Genomic DNA, 17,182 nt, shown 5'->3' with positions numbered 1-17,182 from the left:
GGTGTCACAATTCTATGTGTTGCATTTACTAATGTGCCCCCCTTTCAGGCATCTCAAATCTAGGTGGTGTTGCATTTACTACTGTGCCCCCATTTGAGGTGTTTTTCACGCTATCCAGGTGTCACAGTTCTAGGTGTTGCATTTACGTTTGTGCCCCCCTTTCAGGTATCTCAAATATAGCTATTGTTGCATTTACTACTGTGCCCCCATTTTAGGCATCTCAAATCTAGGTGTTCTTGCATTTACTACTGTGCCTCCATTTTAGGCATCTCAATTCTGGGTGCTGTTGCATTTGCTACTGTGCCACCATTTTTGGTGTTTTTCTCGCTATGCAGGTGTCGTAGTTTTAGGTGTTGCTGCATTTACTGCCGTGCCCCTTTTAAGTGTCTCAAATCCAAGTGTTGTTGCAGTCCATAATGTGCCCCACTTCAGGCCACTCAAATCTAGGTGGTGTTACATTCACTACTGTACCCCCATTTTAAGTGTCTCAAATATATTTACTAATGTGATCCCACATTAAGCCACTCAAATCTTGGTTTTGTTGCATTCACTACTGTGCCCCCATTCTAGGTGTCTTAAATCAGTGTTACTGCATCTACTACTGTGCCCCCATCTTAGTTGTCCCAAATCTAGGTGTTGTTGCATTCACTACTGTGCCCTCACTTTAGGCGATTCCTTTCTCTATTCAGGTGTCTTTAAATATAGGTACCATTGCATATACCACTGTCTGGAATCTAGTCACCTAGCTGTTACTGCATTTACTGGACTTGAGTGACTCGCTCCACCAAAGTATCCCTGACGATCACCCCACCTGCAGCAATGCTCCCCCACACGATCCCCACTGACAATTCCAACCTCACAAAAATGCAGCGAGAACCAAGACCACCTCTTTGCCCCCTCAACTCCCAGCAACTACGCAGTCACTCAGAACAGCAATCCTGCACACAGCTTTTCCGCTCACACTTCCCAACCAGCAAATTATAGAAACACACTGGCAAGCAAATAAACACTGTGCAGGAACAGCCACCACCGCTATTCTAGCACCTTCATTCTAAAACTTCAACCACACATCGCCACTCCTCTCAACCTTCAGTCCCAAAAGCATCCCACACTGTGATGCCCTACTTCTGTCAAGCTCTCACCACACCGCCTCCGTGCCTCGGACCGGAGGAGCCATCTGGCCCACCATAAACCATCCCGCCTAACCGAGCCCCCGCTCATGCTCTGCCCTCGCACAACACCTCCACCTGGTCATACGCCAAGAATTACTGTCACCCACACCACACACCGTGCTACCTCCAACTCCCAAGCCAGAGGAGCACTCTGGCACTCCATCCACAACCCCCAAGCCTCCACAACATCTACACCTCCCCCATAAACTCCACGCCCAACTCCTCAGCCCTCCCACATCTACTACCTTCATCCCTGCCTACATGAGCAAAAACCCCACACCGTGCTACATCCAACTCCAAAGCCAGAGGAGCATGCTGGCGCTCCGCACACACCCCCCTTACCACCACTGTTTCATCTGCTCCTCCCTGCAGAACTTCACCCTGTAGGTCATCACCACTGCCCACATCCCTCCTCGCCTTAGCCAGACCCCTGCAGACCCCCCCCCCTCAAACCACAACAATCACTCACTTACTCACACAGGGAGAGGTCCATGTCTCTCCACTAACCCTGCAATCAGGCCGACACACGCACCCTCCCACCCCTCCAACTCCGACCTGCCTCGCCTCACCATTTCCCAACCTCCAACCAATAACCGCCATCCCCTCAGCAGGCCTCACACTACCTCCCCCTTCAATCGCCATTCAGCCAAACCACTTTCGCTCTTCACCGTTTGTGCCCACCCCCCTCCCCCCCGACACGCGCGCACACACACACACACACATACACACAAACACACATACACACACACACACACACCCCTTTCACACACACACACACACACCCCTTTCACACACACACCCCTTTCACACACACACACACACACACACACCCCTTTCACACACACACCCCTTTCACACACACCCCCAGCATCCACCCATCCTCCATCTCAACACAACCTCCTTCCGCTCCTTCTCTCAACATGGCACAACTTGCTCTCTCCAGAACTATCACCTCATCCTTTTCGACCCCCCCTGCTCTCTCACACACCTCCTGCGCCAAAAAACACTAAACTCAAGAAAAATGACCGCCCTCTACCCCCGACTCTTTATGCTTCCCCTCGCCTACATCAGTCTTCTGTCCCAACCACCCATAGCATAGCTGTCACAAGCTCCCTGCTAGCAACTCCCAGATTGTCCCTCTTCGTACACACTCTCTCGCCTTCCACCTTTACACCTCCACTTCCCTCCAGACCTGCAGCCACTCCATCAGCCAGCCGGTACCCACACACTACACCAACACCACTCACCTCCCACCCCCCTCCATCATTTCACCTACCACCATTGTATTCAAACCAGTCACTGCATGCTCTCACTTCCTGCTCCAATCCAAGCTCACTCCCTCTCCCCCTCAAACATCAACCCTGACTATTCAGACTGTTCTGGCCTCTCTCGCCACTCAGACTCCTGCTGCTCCCAGCCCCTCCCCACCAGCCACCCAAACCCACCATGTCCATCCGGCTAGCAGCACCATTGGAACCACCTCCACCCACCAAGTTACCTGCCTCTTATTCAGTGCCCGCTCTGTGGCCAGAAACAGACACAACATCTTTGACCTACTATCCTTTGATAACACTGATCTCATCTTCATCACTGAAGCATGGTTCAGTGACGACTTTAAGCCAATCACACAAGGCTTTTCCTACCCGACTACACTCTCATCCCCCTTAACGGAGCCACCAAAGGCGGCGGAATAGCCTTCCTCCATAAAACCTACATATTCATCTCTCTCACCGAAACCCAGCCATGCACAGCTAACTGCGAATCCCTGCTGGCCAGACTCTCCATGTTGCCCACCTTCTCACACAATTTCCTATTCATCTACAGGCCATTGGGATACGACAGGCATTTGCCAACCATCTCTGTTACTCATTAGCCAACCATCCTTCGCTCACTCTACTGGGGGACTTCAATATCTGGTTTGATATACCCAACAACCGAATGACGCAACCCATGGTCGACAGCCTAGAGGCACTTAACTTCTCCAGGCATACCACACGTCCCACCCACACCGGAGGCCACACCCTTGACGCAATCTTCAGCTCCTCTGACCTCGTCTCAGTGTCCAGCCCCAAACCCCTCATCTAGACAGACCACTCAGCCCTACCTTTCTCTAATCGCACACCAACCCCACCACCTATGGGCCGCCTGATCTCATTACACGACCACAAAGGCTGGAACATGGTCAAGGTACTGCCTGACCTGGCCGAAGCCTTACTACGCTCACTCCCAACCACAGACAAACCCCTACCTATTGAATCCATTGACTCTAGGCTCAACGCCTCACTTCCCCCTCTAGCCCCCTCACGGCCTACCCGCACCCTCACCGGCCCAATCCCCAAATGGTTCACTCCCCACCTGAAGACTGTGAAAACCCATAACTGATCACTCGAGCGCAAATGGGGAGCATCAAAAAACCATGTTAGCAAATCCCTGTACGCCCATCACCATAACTAAAAATCTGAGATCCGAAAAGCCAAACAAAACTACTATAATAAAAGAATCCTGTACTGCCGCAGCAGTAATAAAGAGCTCCACAGGATCATCTCGGAACTCGTGAAGCCTGCGTGCACCACTGCTACGATCACACCCACGCAAGCACCCTGCAACTCCCTCTCCCATCACTTCCACAGTACAGCACTGAGCAGGATGGCCACCCTATTGCCAAACTTTCCAACCTCACCCCCTGCCCAACACCCGCTGCTCAAGAACCCCTCCCCCACCCCAGCACAGCGCTGACTTTCAACTCCTTCCAGCCGATCTCGAGCAAAGAATTTCACAAACTACTGTCCAGCAGAAGACCCTTTGGGTCCGCCCTTCAACCTTGCCCTGCCTCTCCAATCAAAGAAATCTTCTCCACCTGTGGAGAACAGGCTAGGACTATACTCAATGACTCCTTCACTTCTGGCTCTTTCCCAGACCCCTTCAAAGTGGCACGCGTTCAAGCCCTTCTGAAAAAAGCAGGTCTTGACCCCCTCCAGCCATCCAATTACAGGCACATCTCCAACTCATTGACCGCACGGCCTACCCTCAACTCAACATTTTTGCTGAATCCAACAACCTACTTGACCCCGCTCAGTCTGGGTTCCGACCTCACCAAGGAACTGAAACCCCACTGATCTCGAACTGGGACGACCTCAAAGTCAAGTCAGACTGAAGGATGCGCCGCTCTGGTTCTCCTTGAACTCTCTGCTGCCTTTGACACCATTAACCACTCAATCCACCTTGAGTGGCTCCACTCCCTTGGAATCTGAAACTTGACTCAACTGGATTGCCTCGTTTCTTAGCAGGAAACCTTATCCTCCCTCCATTTAACTCCTCAACTTGCCCAGTGAACACTGGAGTACCCCAGGGTGCTTGCCTCTCTTCGCTCCTTTTCAATCTATACATGACCCTACTGCCAGGGATCATCCGCTCGTACAACCTCAACTGCTACAATTATGCTATTGACACCCAAATTATCCTAATCCCCAACACAAGCTCTGATCATCCCCCCCGACTTAGCAGCTTGCCTCAGTGATATAGACCAATGGATGACTAGAAACCACCTCCTTCTCAACACAGGGAAAACGGAGATCATGTTATGTGGCAACAGAGCTCTACTCCTGCAACCATCCCCATGGCCACCCTCCCTCGGCATTCTGCACCCCCTGTCCCCACCTCCAACACAGTCAAAAACCTCGGTTGCACATTGGACTCCGCCCTAACCCTGTCCTACCAGATCAATAATATATCGAGATCCTGCCACTACCACCTCAGGCTGCTGAGACGCATCTTCCCTTATCTCACTTTCCCCAACAGATTGACTTCTATTAGGTCAATTGTCATGTCCAGACTGGACTATGCGAACTCCATATACCTGGGTGCTCTGGCATACAAACTTAACAAACTCCAAAGAGTCCAAAAATGCAGCTGCTAAACTCCTTGCACTGGGACGAAGAGTCCACATCTTGCATGCCCTCAGCACCCTCCACTGGCTACATATTGGATGAAGGCCCACATTCAAAATCCTGTGCAACACTCACCGAGCAGTGCACACGGCCGGCCCAACATACTTCCAAGGGAAGACTATGCCCTACTGCCCAACAAGCATCCTAAGGCCAAGCACGGCCCTCTTACTAATGATCAAAGCCTCCATTTCAGCCAGACTTGGAGGGTCAGCCTACTCTATCTTGGCACTGACTCTATGGCATCCACTACCCACTCATATTCGACACAACCAGGACTACATGGCCTTCCATAAAGAGGTAAAAACATGGCTTTTCCCAAATCTGTGAAAGTGTCTGCCTAAGGCCATAAATCCCATCATCCAATGGCCAAAGGTGCATCAGAATCAGCACTAACCTGAAACATAACACGGAAGACTGCTGATTACCTCACCTCGGAAAAGCAGAAACAGTCTGCACAGAAGTCGGCCTTTAGACCAAGGGCTTCTGGCCTATGCAGCTGCAGGCCCCACACACCCAGCTCAACCGCCAAAGCATAGTTGGTGTTATATGATCAATAGAGGCGACACCTGCCTACCTAGGAATAAGAACCTAGAACCCTGCACTGGAGGCACAGAAGTAACTATGCTTGGCTAATCTCACCAGAGAATCATGCAATAAGTCTAGTAACATCCGCCAACCCAGCTTAAAATGCCACCAGGGACCCGAAAAATGGGCCTGTCGAGTCCCACTACAGAGCGTCTGCAAAAGGACTGCCTGACCAAGATACCACAACATACCCTAACTGCCCTGTTTACCTCTCTCGAAATCCACTACCACGAACAACCAGGGCAGACACGGCCGGCGCAATGAGCTCTGAAAGCATCCCTAGTAGGGGGGCCACCCACCGATAACCACAGACACTCATTCCTACCAATATGCTCACTCTCCACTTTACCTCAACAAACAATAGAACACAGCTACACCCCTCTATCAATTCAGCCTAGATGCACACATACCTATATCGCTCATAGAACACCTCAACAGCCTGGTAGAACGCAGCTATACCCCATGAAAAAAACAGCCTAGCGGCACACATCTCTTTCGCATGGCCCAAGGCAGCCAGAAGGCAGACTGAGAAACCCTTCTTGCTGCGCATATTACACTGATCTCTCACATCCACTGCACCACACTTGGCATTAGAATGCAGCCAACCCGCCCAAACCACTCTGGCAGGTCACATACCCAGTGCACCCAAGCACTATATGCTTTGCTACTCTCTCAACTGATACGAACCACGGTCCCCGAGGGCGTTCAACCCACAGCACTTTGAGATTATACCAATGGTACATAAGACGCTATACAAATGCACTATAACATAACATAACCTCTGAGAGGTTAGCCAAAACCCAATCAATGTAAAGGTGGAGAGCAGTCCAGGCTATTCTAGGAAAATGAGTGGCTTCAGGGGTCCTCAATGAGTCCACAAAATATAATATACTATAATTCAATTTAGACAGCAATGTAAAAATAGAAATATTTTTCTAGGCCTTTACACACTAAAAAATGAAACTAGCAGGTTATACTATCGCACACTACTCAACAATGAACATATATACAGTCCACCGTAGGTTCTTAAAAGGCATTCAAATCAACACCAGAGGTAAGTAAATGAATGCATTAAAGATTGAATCAAGTCACAAGTGAATTCTCCTATCTTCAGCAGTACAATCCCCATGAAGAATGGGGCATTGTGCCCAAAGGTCAGAGGAGCTACATTGCTTCTCCCCGGAATGTAGTCTTGGTAGCTAAGTTCTAATTTTTCTAATTTTACTTGTGTGGGTGATTGTTTAAGAAGATATTAACAAGGATACTAGGTAGGTAAATTGTGTTATTATATTTCAGAGTATACTACCCAGGTTTGATGACTAAAAGGTAGTTGAATAGAAGATTAGGATACAAAGTTATCCTGTGGTGGACAGTTGAAGGGGGATTTGGGCAGATGCTTTGGATTTACTCAGCCCCTGACTCAGATTTTTCCAGATGACTTGATGAGTCGACTGGGTGTCGCTGGAGGTTGGATTTCCCGCCATTGGTTCCGATGAGAGGTGCGCAGGAACTGCTGGTGCAAGGATTTGTCCAGTGTAGATGCAAAATGCAACCCGCGATGATGAAGAAATGCAAGATCCACTGATGCAGGCCTCTTCAGAGGATGAGGGAAGGGGATTTGCAGTGATGGCAAATGCACACAGATGACGGCAGGCACCTTCCAGTCACAGTTGAAGCTTCTCTAGGAGATGGTCCCTTGAGGCTGGGATGCTAAATTTGCAGGGACCGCGACTTGTACCACAAGCTGGCGGCCACCAAAGTTCTGGATGTAACCGCGGAATTCGTGCGAGGTAGCCCATGGGAGAGCTGGTCAATCCACCAGACGGTACAGGGACATTTCTGAAAGCTCAGGACACCTGGATCCTGGTGGAGGCATCAAGACTAGTTGGTCTTACTTGTCCAAGGGCTGGAGCACCGCTTAGGGTCTTCAGAGATTAGGTAGTCCAACAGGGCTTCAACGGGCCAGATACAGGAAGGGATGACCAGCCTCTTCTGGGGAGTAGTCTTCCCATCTTCAGTCGGCTGTTCATCTACAGGGAATAGGCTCCATCAGTGATATGAAGATATGGCTGCAGGAGTCCAGTTTGAGCCTTCCAATGATGAGGATTTGCACCATTTAAACATCCAGTAGTGCAACACTCATGCCCCACACCTAGACAGACTCTCTGGCTCCATGAATGTGGAATGGAATTAGACAGTCCCGCCCCCTTCCTCAGACAGACAGACACCAGCTTTCCCGGGCAAGTGCATGACCTTAGAAGGTATTTCCTCACTTGACAGAGCAAGAAGAAGGTCAAACTACAATATGGCAAAAGAACAAGCGAAAATCACGTGGCACGGCCATTGTAGGGCACTAGCCACGTTTAGTAGCCATACATGGTAAACACGACTGGGCACACTAGAAATAACGCAAACATTGTAACAATTTATCTGCTGCCACTAATTTGTCTTGGGACACATATACAAGTGACCAAAATTCCCAAGTGCATAAAGCTATGGGGATATAAAGTATCCCTATTGCACTGCATTGTAAATGTGCAAGGTTAAAAAGTTACAAAAATATAAAAGATAAAAGAGAAACATAGTTTCCCAGTACTGATAGTCTGAAGGACTGATCAGTTTCCCCATAACAAATTACCAAAAGGCAAGGGAAGTCAAAGCTGAAGACTTTACTTTACCCTTCAGAAAGTCAGAACAGGTTAAAAAACAAAGCCGAGAGTTTGGGGGTCCATAGAAACTATAGAGGGAAAGTTTAAAAAAGAGAAATCTTCCCCAACAACGAATAAAACCAGTGGGCTGGCAAAAATTCAGGCTATATTTAGCCTCACACCGCCCAGACCCATATGGTTATATTGCACTTAAAGGAACCACAAAATACAGGTTTCGATAACTTTTTATTGAACTAGCTGGAAATATTATGCACAGAAGGATCAATGCATTAGCTTTCGAAACCAAAAGACTTTGTCAGATGGTGCAGAGTGAAATTATCCAAGAAACCAGCATGTAACAGTGCATTCTCAAAGCGAAGAGGAAAAATAGAGCATTCTCAATTTAAACTTAACTGGTTGAAGGCAAAGTGGACATGGAATGCAGGTCTGGTGTAGCTATTTCCGAAAAGGACTATACAACTCCTGGAAGTAGAGAACACAAGTTTTTATTGAAAGAACGATCTGCATGTGTAGCATTGTTACATTTTAAGAAGAAACTCATTTTATTTCACACAACTGTGGAAAGTAATATGGTCTTAAAGTTAGTCACTGAGGAACTTCAAATGGGACACAGTAATTTCCCAAAAATACTAATGCTCTTTTAAAAACATATTGAAATGAAAGATGTGCCCTATATAAGATAATTACGAGTTAAGATTATGCTGCTCTTCAAGAGACTTGGGAGCCCTTAACACCTGTCCTAATGGATGGAAGGAATGGCATCATTAAAAATGCTACCAAAGGGCGGATTGGTAGACCTATGGGTGGCCTCTTGCTTGGAGTGAGAAACTGTTGCAGCATTACAGAAATGGAAGTACATTTGGATTCTGTATTGCTTGGGTAGGCCATGGGACCAGGGCACGTGGGTAAACGTTCTGTTATTGATTTCAAATCTATGTAATCCACCCTATTCTGGTAAACTCAATGTTATTAAGAATTAACTTAAACGATTGGTGGAAGCTACCTTTGCCATCTAGCTGGTCCATAATTGTCATGGGTGATTGTAATTCTAAAGTTCAATTTTTTTTATATATATATATATATATATATATATATACATCAGAAAAAAAGGAGAGGAAAACCGCCATGCAAAGGACAGTTTCGCCTGCACTCCAAGTCAAGGGCAAAAGCCAGAGGATCCCGGTTCGTAAAGAAAAATAGCCAGAAACTTGAAGTGAATAACTTACAAGTTTATTGAAAACATGAAAGTGTTACATATTTTTTAAAAAAATGCCATAGACCCCACAACAGAGGCAGGACAACCAGAGAGCAGGTCCTGTATGGACGCGTTTTGTGCTATACACAGCGCTTGTTCACCAATGGGGGGGGGGGGTGAGGCTCAACATAGTATAAGTAGCAGTGTAAGTCCCTTCATAGTTTCTACAACTCGGCAAATGGATACATGCAAAGATGAAACATTGGCAGACATCTTGTAACATAATAGCAAAGTGCTCGCATCTAAAGACAGAAGTATGATGTTGGGACATAACCCAATCACAGACAGGGGTAATGAAATTAGTAAAATCACCCGAGCTAAAATGTATAAAAGAGTCAAAAATCTCATCCAGTTGCATAGATTATAAAACCAGCAGCACAAAATAAAACCAACCAATGCGAATGCTGAGTAGCAGTGAAATAATGGCAAAATGCAACAGTTTCCTAATGACATGATTAAAAATGTATAAATGAGCCAAAATCATCAACCAATTGTATCGATCATAATTAAGCAGCACAAGATAAGAACAAAGTGCAAGTGCTTGATAGCAGCTTGGTATTAGCAAAGTGCAAGACTTTGATAGCAGCATAAATATAGCAATAAAAAGCAAGTGCATATAATTGACTAGAAAATACATCAGTCAAAATAGCAACATAAAGCAACAGTTAAAGCGCAAGTGCTTAGTTATAAAATAGTAATCGATTACAATAATGAATGATAAAAAGATGTGAAGGCTCAAAAAGTGCAATTGTCAATACAAAATTTAAAACCTCAGAAAGCGTAATTGCAAATGCACTGCATCAACCAGACAACATATGACAAAGGAGATGACCGGAATGCCCAAGGACAAAATTGGAATACTTATCAGTAGCAAGCAAAAAATGAAATTCTGTCATAAGGTTGCAGGTGTTACGGAGCATCAAAAAAGATGTTGGGCCAAAACAAGATAAATGAGCATAACATTCAAACCAAAAAAGGAAAGAACACTGCATGTACCAAAAGAAACCTAGAAATGATGACCATGAACCATCCAAAAAGCCACCTTTGACGCTGGCACCAAACAGCAAATCAATGTATAAGAACATATATTATGAATGAGAAAAAAGAAACCTCATACTGGCAATTGAAGATCTAATACAAGTGCCAGAAAAAAAGTGAGCAAAAAATACCTCAAACAGACACTGCCACTGGACAACAGCTGCATATGACCAGTGTGTAAAATTAAAAAAAAACATATGTAATACCACAAGAAATGACACTGAAAAGAAAGAAACCCTGATAAGCAGAAAAATCCTCTATAAAGACCAATTTAAACTCCCAGGAAGGTATATAACTCCTCGTCAACATTGTGCCCATTGGGTGTCTTGGTGTCAAAGTCCAATATATATTTGGTTTCGAGCTGCCGTAATTTTAAGATATATATAACCCAGCGTGAGGCTGATATTAGAGACAGTTAATGGAGTACCCCAAAGGACACTTTGAAGCAGCATAAATGATTTCAGTTGACTAGAATGGTATAATCTAATCATTATTTGCATTCTGCGCATGCTTAATGGACTTTGCCCTGGGGATATTCTGGGCCAGTACACCAGGATTAATGACCATAGTGCCTCCTTATTGGACTATATATTTTTGAATGGACACCTGATCCAGTACATGAGTTTTATTTACGATCTCTAGAGAGGAAAGTGACCAGTTAACCAGTTTTGAACAGCTGGGTCACATGTCAATTAAGACCAATAATCAAGGATAACACTGGTATGTTTGAAATTTATCTAGGTGCAAACCGCATTAAGTGGAACCTGAAAAGTATTGAGAAGGCCAGCTTGATGTTAGAAGAACTCTGTAGCCTGTTAATTGGTAATAGAACTTTTCTTGATCCCTGTCCTTTTAAACAGTATTTGCTAAATCCCTTAATTTCGTTATGAGATCCATTAGTAATGTGAAGAGTCGGAGAAAAAATAATGGCCACATGGAGGGTGAAGGTCGTGGACACAATTGTAATCTGGTGGTTGCTAAAGCTTACTTGGACAAGATCTGAAAACAATAGTTAGTAGCAGTATGCCTTTGCAGTAGCAAATAAATGAATGTATTGGCATTAAAGTCGATAAAGAAGATGGCTTAAAGCACATAGGAGGTTAAGAACTCTACAGCATTGGCACCAGTTAATTGAGATAGTTGTATGCAAACATTCTGGCAATTGATCAATGGCAATAATGCCTTTCTTCTACTAGAGGGGTCTACCAATGAAAACTGGGTGAAACCTATTTTTGGCAGCCTAGGGGGCTAATAGCACCCCCAAGCCATACTACGAGCACCCTGGAGGAAGAGCAATGGCTATTTTTCTGTTTTATTGAAGAGATCACAGATCTAATTAGATCTCTGAAGAAGTCTACTGCACCAAGATCAGACGGATTGTGCAATTTAATGTTGAAGCACAACTGATATGGGTCACTATACTGTGGGAGCTATTTAAAATAATTAGCTGAACTAATAGGTAAATTTATTTTGTAGTGTCACATTGTATACCAGTCAATACACCTCAGTAGCTGTATTGAAATCACTAAATGTTTCTTAAACAACACAGAGGCTGCGAAACACATTTAAGACTGTGTGTGGAAAATGCAATACCCACCCTACTTTGAAAATATGCGATTATAAACCCTTCACTTCAGGTTGGTTACAACAAATAGGAGAGATGGGAGTGTTCCAATGCCCTTTTCGATGGCGGCAGCTTCCTACACGAGGCACACAACCAAGGGTGGTAAACTGGAAAATCTTGGATCAAGGTTGTTACCTTCTCAATCATGGGCTCCATGGACTACTGCAATGGTATTTATTTAGGACAGCATGCGGTCCAGCTTCAGTGGCTGCAGATTTTACAGAATACGGCAGCCTGATTAGCTCTTGGAGCGTCAAGTTTTATCCATTTTGTGCATTTGCTTAGCCTTCCTCCCACAATCTGTGTCTGATGACGCCTTGATGCCTTTGGGCCTTGTTTTCACGCTCTAAACATTGATTTACATCACATTACAAAGCAGCACCTAAATGGCCCAGATAGTTTTCCAGCACAAAGACCCTAACTGATCCGATGTGGAAGACGAGAACAACCCATCCAGTAATTTAATCCAGCAGACAAAAATCAAAAACGGATCTTGGGGCAGTATGACCAAACCTGTTCCCAAAGCTGCAGCAGCTTATTAGTGGCAAAATCCTTCCACAAGTTAGTAAAACTGCAAAGTTTACCAGAGCGCTTGAGCGAAATACAGCAAAACTGAGACATCGTTAGGTTTTCCCTTAGATGTACCCATGCACAGCTGGGCTAGCTTAAACCAGCCTCCAATCACACGTAGTGGCACCTAAATAAAGGTTTTGATGGCCAGCCAAACAGGTTGCCCTCAAACCCCCCTCCACAATATTCTGTTGCACTCGCACATAATTTGGATGTCTACGCTAGGGACTGGTCTAAAGCAGTCTTAACCACAATAGACAGTGATGTGCTATGCTCAAAGTGAACCCATATGTTTGCAAAAGCAATTTAAGAGCTGACTCGTGGTTTCTTTTGAGAAATTAATGCACAGAAACAAAATGACTGATAGCAGGACTTAAAAAGTACATTTGTACCCCAGTGGCTTCCAATAAGGTACATTGGGCCCCTAATGCAGTAAAATGGCTTGCACCTCTGGTGAAGCCTAAACTAAATTGCAGCCGCCACCAACCTATTCTCGAAAACCGGTTTAGGGGGATAAAATCACCCCAGGGCTTAAATGGCTTAAAAAGCACCTCTGTCTTGGGTACCATATTGGTTGCCCTATGACCAGGGTTGCAGTGGCACTTCAGCAGGGCAAATAATACAGGTCAGAAATAGCAAGTACAGTGTTAAGCCGCTGGGAGCCCTCCTTAGCCACACACAACATCCACATCCACCAATACGCAGACGACACACAACTATACCTCAAGATCGTCTCCATCAAGGGCATCCATAGGCTAAAAACCTGCCTCTCGCTGATCCAGTCTTGGATGTCCAGTATGTACTTGAAGCTCAACTCCTCCAAGACCGAACACCCAGACATGCAGACCTGGCCATCAACCATGAAATCTGAGGGAGTCACACCTAAGCTTGCCTCCTGTGCCAAGTACCTCGGGTTCCACATTGACAAACACCTCTCCTTCAAGACACACATAGCTAAGAAAACTCAGGAAGCTTAGTATCAACTCCCCCTCCTGCGAAAAGTCGAGCCCTTCCTCCCATACATACAGCTGTTCAAGCACTGGTCCTATCCCACCTGGATGGGGGCAATGCACTCCTTGAAGGCTTCCCGTCATCCACCATTGTGCCCCTGTGAGTGTCCTATACACGGCTGCACGCCTCATCAAGGATCTACGCTGATACAACCACATCACTCAGGCCCTCATCGACCTTCACTGGCTCCCACTGCATGCCTTCAAGTTTTGCTGCATCACCTATAAGGCAGTCACCCTCATGTCACCCAGCTCGCTTGTGGAGAAATTCAGCATCTCTGGCAGACAGCGAATCACCAGAAGCCAGGACATGTGCAGACTTGAAATCTGCCACTGCAAAAAGGAAAGGACCAGAGAACAAGCCTTCTCTGCCTATGCCCCAAAACTATGGAACCGCCTTCCTGTCAGCATGAGACTTGCTGCTATGCTCCTACAATTCAGAAAAGAACTCAAGACCCACCTCTTCAAGGAATCTTTCTGCCTCAACACCTAAGCCATCACATCGCCCCTTGATCCACCTGACTTGCTAGACGCCGCCTGCCCCTCTCCTCCCTGCCACTTGTCAAAGGTGTACCCCTCCTCAGTGGCCCTCTGTATTACACCCCCGCTGTATATCTGTTCTGTTGTTACCTCTGAAAACCGCTCCTTGATGCATCTGTACAGTATACCTCTGTAAAGCGCTCCGTTATGTGTCTCTATTGTTGTTTTCCTCTGTAAAGCACTCCGTTGCTTCTCGAAGTCAGGTCAGCACTCAATAAACACCATAATAATAAAAATAATAACTTGCAGTCGGTTGGTGAGTTGTCGGAGAATTGTACAGAGGAGTTATTCTTGCCTCAAGTATTGTTGGATGCTCTGTGCTTTACAATCTGCCTGGATTGCCTGAAGAAAACCTGAGCTAGAGTGCGTCGCAAGTGCAGTGTTAAGTGCACTTGCAGTCTGCAGCTCTGAGGCAAAGGACGCATTGGGTGTCCTGACTGAGACCTGATATTTCTGGTAAGAAAAACTCTTTAGGTGTTTGAGTGACAGTAGGTGCAGGCTGGAATTTACGGTGCTTTCCCGTTGAAGTGCTTGGAAATTAAACATGCCATGGAAAGCCAAAGGAACAAAAGGCCCTTATTATTTACGGTCTAGAAGAAGTTCTAAAAGGACCATACCTCACTCGCCTAGTACTACGAACAGCGGCAATCGGAACTCGGCAGGTCTTAATATGCAAAGCTCCTAATTAGAGCCAAACAACAATAAACGCACAAGAAAAACAACTAATTATTTCCATTGCGGAGAGGGTGGAAAGGACGACGCTGCAGATAAAGTAAGCAGCAAGTATAATAACGCACAGTCCACAATCATAGATAACAATTCTTTACTCAACGTGTGTTACTTGTTGCAAACGGAAATGGCAGACAATATGGGATATGGAAATCATGTGGCATCTCAAAGCCATAAAGAGACTGAGGATAGAGTGCACATGACGCCGAGGCCACAACTAGACAACAGCTTAACAGTGACCCCTGAGTTATTTTCAGAGAGCACTGGTGTAGATTATTCCTATTCAGTTAATGACAACTCGACAGCTATATCAACCTCAATGTCCAAATTATAATTTCCAATACAAAAGGGTCTTCAAAGCTCTCCAGCAAGACACATGTGGCCACATGTGCACGCACAGATATTCTGCAGCGCATTGAAACACTGAGTGCAAACCCAATTAGTATTAACACGCAATGCAGTAATATCGACATTGATTGTAGGGCGACAGCTGAAATCAGTCAAGAAATTAACAAATCTAATGATCCCGCAGCTGTGCCGGCTGAGGATATGTTGGAAGTAGGCAGTAAGGACATTATTAACGCAGCTGATGAGACCTCAGAGATTTATTTACCAAGACAAATAAAACTTGGGCTAAAGAACAGTAATATGCAAAAGTCTAAGAGAAGCCAAATTACAGCTGGCCTCAGCACAGTTACATCTGAAACTACTGATGTGCCCTGTTGGAAGTTACAAACACAAAAAAGACAAGAAAAAAAGCCAATAGCTGGAAGAGAAGAGCTTTAAAAAAGACCGCTGGAAAATTGACTGGTTGGGTGCTAAGGGATAAGGTCAAAGGACATAAAGAGGAAATGTTACACATTTAGGGGTCAGAACAAACTGACACAGAGCTGATGGACAGCAGTGTCATATTGGTTGACAAATGCTCAATGCCTGAGATTGGAAAATAGTAAAACGCTGGAGTGTGCTCTCTCTCAGCGGACAGTTGCTGCTAGCATTAAATAATTTGTGCATACGCCCGAAACATAGCCCAAGTCATTTACAATTAGATGCATCTTTCCGGCAACAGAAGATGAATTAATCAATATGTCGGCCATTCTGTACCTGTTCCAATTAATTCCCTCCCTGCGGGTTTTGGATACCAGAGACATTGATTATGTTGAGTTTTTAGAAGATCCACATTTTAATATAACCAGGGTTCATTGCTACCTAGCAGATACTGTGGTTATGATCAAAGCACATCGCCATTTTTTTTATAAAGTTGGGGTATGATTTAGATGTACAATGCAATAGCAGTGGTATGTTGACAGGCGCAAAGGTGAACAGACAGCTGGCAGAATTCAAAATTACAACTGATACGCATGGTAGATGTGTTACAAGTGTGTCAAGCCATGGTAAATACCCACATCTGTGGGGCTGGCTTTCAGGGTTCTTGTCAGTAAAACCATCATCACTTGTTTCTATGTGGACTGTGCACGGGTATGAGATATTTGCAAGACAAGTTTCAATGGGTCGCCCCTTTGAGGGACTTTTGATTGGTGTAAACAATGCTATTAAAGGCATCAAATAAAACATGCCTGAAAACAAAGTTAATGTATTAGCAGTTGAAATCACCTCTAATGTAGCATATATATCTGGGAGGCTGTTGGTGCTGAATGCATATGATCCACCTGGTGGCACTTGCACGCAAGAGAATTTTTGAAAGCATTACGGAAGTGTTGGTAGATTGGTACAAACATGAAGATACAGATATGATACTATTGGGGGGAGACTTCAATGCACACTGTGTTGACTGGGAAGTCATAGCGGAAACTGCATATGTAAACATGACGAGTAGTATGTTACAGCCAGGTAGTAACAGACAGGATAGGCTCTGGATGAGTTTTCTGAAGGAATGGGATCTTATAATGCTTAACAGTTGTATAGCTGATGATAGACCTGGCAAATTTACCTGGTTTATCAGAAATGAAAAGGCCACTCTCGACTGCTTTTTGGGAAGCAGGGGGTTGACGCAATGAGTGGATACATTTATTGTCGAGGAAA

General features: G+C 45.4%; 1 protein-coding gene across 5 annotated transcripts in view; it reads left to right on the top strand.

Moving 5' to 3' along the window:
* DIP2A (disco interacting protein 2 homolog A) overlaps window positions 1-17,182 on the top strand; it is a 2,340,120-nt gene that overhangs the window by 1,571,144 nt on the left and 751,794 nt on the right. The window lies entirely within an intron of this gene.

Source organism: Ambystoma mexicanum, chromosome 9 (genome assembly GCF_040938575.1).
Source record: "Ambystoma mexicanum isolate Mex_15411 chromosome 9, UKY_AmexF1_1, whole genome shotgun sequence".
Classification (NCBI taxonomy): Eukaryota; Metazoa; Chordata; class Amphibia; order Caudata; family Ambystomatidae; genus Ambystoma; species Ambystoma mexicanum.
Note: the sequence above shows the minus strand (reverse complement) of the source record. Positions and strands in the feature narration are given on the sequence as shown.